This window comes from Apium graveolens, chromosome 7 (assembly GCF_009905375.1).
Source record: "Apium graveolens cultivar Ventura chromosome 7, ASM990537v1, whole genome shotgun sequence".
Lineage (NCBI taxonomy): Eukaryota > Viridiplantae > Streptophyta > Magnoliopsida > Apiales > Apiaceae > Apium > Apium graveolens.
Genome location: NC_133653.1, coordinates 109658067 through 109663230, shown reverse-complemented (window position 1 = coordinate 109663230; position 5164 = coordinate 109658067).

The window sequence follows — 5164 nt, the reverse complement described above, 5'->3', positions numbered from 1 at the left end:
CATCAATATCACAAATCAATCGGTAAAGCAACACAAAAGGGATCATGGTATATGCATGAGCTAAATGACATGATAAATAAAGCTATAAAAAAACTATATGGCATAAATATGCAATTATGAACTAAAATATCATGAATATGCAACTACATGACACACACACAAAAATATTCCTTAACTACCACCCCCAAACTTAAAATCTTCATTGTCCCCAGTGAAGGTAGTAGAAAGGAACACAGGGTATACCTACTCGGAGAAATCATCATCATCACCCTCATAGGGTGGAGTATCAGGAGGCGGATAAGCGGAGTCCTCACCAAAAATGGGCCACTGGATGTCAGCTCTAAGGCCTCTGAAAGCAGTCCCAAGTGCAAGGGTAGGCTCCTAAGCAAAACCTACTTTGCGACTCATACATCGCATCCATTCTCCTCGACAGCCTCCTATACTGGGCATCAGCCATCCCAGCACCCTCCTGAGCTCTAGAAGAGCCTGCCTCATCACGACCCTGAAAGGAATATGTCCTAAGTCCAATTATGTATTAGGATTTAGGAATAACTTTTATGTAATCTGTTTTGATTTCATTGATATTAATAAAGACTTGTTTTGTTTTTATTACGGGCTTTATCTATTTAAGTGTTTAAATAAGATATACCATAGTTTAGAGTAAAGCTTTTTATGGATTATGATGAGATCATAATAGTGAGACCTAAAAAGATGATAACTCTAAACCTAAATAGTTCCTGGTCATAGGATTACTAACTGGTAATTAATAATCCGCAAAGATCGGTACATACTATGCTTGCTTCATTATGAAGGATGTCTGTTCTCATAGACATTTGTGTGGTGACACTATAGCTAGTATGTAGGTGCTTATTATGGAATAAGTTCACTGAACATGACTCGCACAGCTGAACAACTGATGGAGTTCACTCACGTGTCAGCAGTTGTTCACATAGTGATAGTTGTACAAGTATCCTTAGACTTGAGGTCATCATATTAGTTCTTAGTCTCCAGGGACAATTATTAGGGCTCTTCTGGGTATAGGAATTTATACACGAAGATAGTGTATGATCAATAAAGGATCTATCCCTTCCAGTGAAGGAAGCGAATGTTCAAGGCTGATCCACTTATGCTAGTTTAGGAATCTCTGGCCAGAGTAAATGAAATTAGAAAGGAGTTTCTAATTTGCATAGAACTACGCATAGTAAATGGTAAGCAAAGTGATTGAATTAGATAGGCTTGACACGAGATCCATGCCTTGTATTTAATCGGGACATTGTAGGGTAGAAGGAGTTTATTGTACGGTAACGATTCACTGAATAGGTTCTTGGTATCCTAAGCAGTGAATTCATATTATCCGGATAGTCGCGATATGCTGAGAAGTATCCCTCACGATGTAGAATAAATGTGATTAATTAATTAATCATATTTAATAAATTAGAGAATTTATATAAATAATGATAAAATAGTTTTATTATTATTTATTTCTACTACCGGCTTAATATTGAACCTACAGGGTCACACCATAAAAAGAGAATGATTTAATGGTGGAGGAATTAATTAATAATGGCTAAATAATTATTTATTTGTGAAATAAATAATTAATTGGCAAATTTGATAATTGATTAAATGATATTTAATTGATTATAAATTAATTAAGAAAATTTCTTAATATTATTAATTAAGGATTTAATTTTTGGGAAATTAAATCAAGAGAGAGAATTATTTCTAAAGTGTTTAGAAAAAGAATTAATGATTAAAAGGTGTTTTAATTATTAATGAGAATAATAAATGGGATAATAATAATAATATTTATGGGAAAATTTCAGCTGAAAATTTTGCCTATAAATACACTATTATAGACCCTAATTTTATTCTAACCCACATCAAACCCGAAAACCCAAAAAGTTTGGAAACCCAATTCTCTCCACCTCCTTCCTCCTCCTTAACATCGTTTTCTTGGTGGATACCGGTGGAGTGCTTCACACTTGAGGAGCAACTGCTAAGGATCTCTGATCGTTGTCTCCGAATTATTTTAAAAGGTTAGATTCGATCCCTCGAATTTTTATTCACGATTTATATGCTTTTATTTGGATTTTATATGTGTAAAAGTGTTTTGCCATGCCCCCGCTGCATTTAAAATCCAACAATGGTATCAGAGCATAGGTTGTATGCATATAGATATGTGTTAAAAATTTCAGAATTTTATGTGCTTGTATGAATTAATTATGATTTTTACAAGTTATATCATGGATTAATTTTGTCTGATGAGAAATCGTTTCTCAGAATAATTTTGAATGTTGATCTGGGTTCTACAAGTGTTGTAGATCGTCTGGGTATTTTTTTCATAATTTTATGATGTATAGATTTTTTATTATGAATTTTTGAAGTTGTTTTAATTAAATACATAATTAAATATGTATATATAGTATATATATATTTGTATATACATCTGTGTTATTGTCTGTGTTTTTTTCTGCACGGACTAAAATAAAAGGGACAAGGCACATGTGATGTGCAGCGGCACAGAAAGAGAGAACTGACAGCACGGAATTCGAGAAAAGAAAAGACGGCGACAGTTCACGCACAGGGGGAGGACCGCGCGTCGACCACGCGCGTGGGGGGCTCACGCGCTGGCGTGCCACGCGCGGCGCATGGAAGACACGCGCTGGTGACGTCATGCTGACGTCATCAGATGACGTCGTGCTGACGTCAGCATCGGGGTTCGGGCGCGTGAGCGCGTGGGTGCGCGTGGTGGGAAGTCAGACACGCGTTGTCAGGCGCGTGTGCGCGTAACCGCGCGTGGGAAATTTTGTTTAGGCGCGTGTGGGCACGTACCAGCTCAGAAATGGGCAATTTTGGTGCCGTTGGATTCGTCTTTTCGAGACGCTTCTAATGGTATATTAGATGATATTTTATAAAATTGTTTCGAACTGTTTATAGCTAACAGAAGTGTTTTAAAGCTGTTTTTGACTGTTTTAATTGCTTTTAAATGCTTCATGTGATACATAGAGATGTATAATGCTTAGACCAATATGCTAGATGATGTAACATGCCTACCTTGATGTTTATTCATGTTTATATATGTGATATATGCTTAGTTTATCATGCGATGATAGATTTAGGTGAACTTAAATAAACATAAGGCGTTTGTTAGACAACCTAGTATAGTGAAATTGTTTCATAACCTTAATAATAATATTATGAATACAATCATGAGATTCTTGTATTTATGAAACACGTAATTGAATATGAATTTTCGATATGAGAGAAAGGATGATTCTGTCAACAACAGATTTCTATCTGTAAGAAAGGGTTATTAAGTGACGCCTCTTGACAATGCTCCACCCGATCTGGGAATCATCTGATTATTGATTATTGATTTGAAATATTTAATTTAAAAGTAAGAATTTCTTTATAATATGATTATGATTATAACGTAATATAATCCCTCTAAAATTAAATAATATCAAGTAGTAATTGGCCAATGATACAACGGGCTTGTGTCGGTCATAGCCTTCCAACATGGTAGAAAGTAGTTCTTATTTTTGAATCATTGTCGTTTCGTGCCACAGCCGAGGGCTTTGATTTCGAAGTAAGAAATACTTGTCTATTACATAGAGATATGTACATTGAATAAGAATCTAAAGGTCGTTACGTGCCACAGCCGTGGGCCTTTGGGGACTGATTCAATTGTACGGAATGTTGGGTTAGACTTGACTTAGAATATTGAGTTTGTCGTGCCACAGTCGTGACTCAATTATTCAAGAGGCTAAAGTTTGATTAGGGAATAACATTAGATGTAATTGACAAGAGTTGTCTGCCTATTGAACATTACATGGCATTTCGTGCCACAGCCGGGGTTGTGTAATGGAATGTAGGATCCCTATTCCCACTAGCATTATGAATGCTTAATTTTTCACGTAGGGGGTTGAATAAATTTGGAAAACTAGTGGGAGCCACTTATGAATAAAGACCCGATTCATATAGTGTTTTGAAATGAAATCGAATATTTGCTAAGTGTTGTTGTGTGTTTAATCATTTACAGATTTACTTTGTACATTATGTCTTCTGCACTATCACTCAGGAGCATACTGGATGCTCACAAATTGACTGGTCCTAATTATGCTGACTGGCTTCGAAACTTGAGAATTGTTCTCAGGATTGAGAAGCTGGAATACGTGATTGACTCACCTAAGCCTACTGAACCTGCTAGTGATGTACATAATGATGAACATATTGTGTATCGTAAGTGGATAGATGATGCAAATGTTGCTCAATGCATCATGCTAGCTTCCATGAACATTGAGCTACAGAAGCAACATGAGCATATGGATGCTCACACTATCCTCATGCATCTACAAGAGTTGTATGATGTGGCGGGGAGGACAGCTCGATATGAGATATCGAAGGAGTTGTTCGGTTATAGGATGTCTGAAGGAACATCTATGAATGACCATGTACTTAAGATGATTAATTTGATTGAACGTCTTGGACAACTTGGTTTTGCCATGGATGGGGAGCTGAGCCAAGACTTGGTCTTGCAATCGCTTCCGAGTTCGTTCTCGCAGTTTGTTGTGAACTTTCACATGAATAAGTTGGATGTCAGCCTGCCTGAACTCCACAACATGTTGAAGACTGCGGAATCGAATTTTCCCCCTGAGAAGAGTTATGTTCTTCTAATTGGTGAAGGTTCCAATCCTAAGAAAAGGAAGAGGAACTCTTCCAAGAAGAAGAAAGTAGGTGAGAAAATGCCGGTTCCACCAAAAGCTGAAGACCCCAAGAGCAAAGTTGTTTACTTTCAATATAACAAGGTGGGGCACTGGAAGAGGAACTGCAAGGTTTACCTTGCAGAATTGAAGAAGAAGAAGGGTAGTGAGACTACCGCTTCTGATTCAGGTATGTTCATGATAGAAATGAATATGTCATTAAATCAAATTTCTACTTGGGTATTAGATACCGCCTGTGGTTCTCAAATCTGTAATTTGTTGCAGGGACCAAGGAGAAGTAGGACTCTTGAGGAAGAGGAGGTGATTCTACTGATGGAAATGGAGCAAGAGTTGCTGCTGAAGATGTAGAATCATTTCATTTACATAGGCCTACGGGAAAGACTATTGTTTGAAATAATTGTTATTTTGTTCCCTCGATTGTGAGGAATATTATTCCC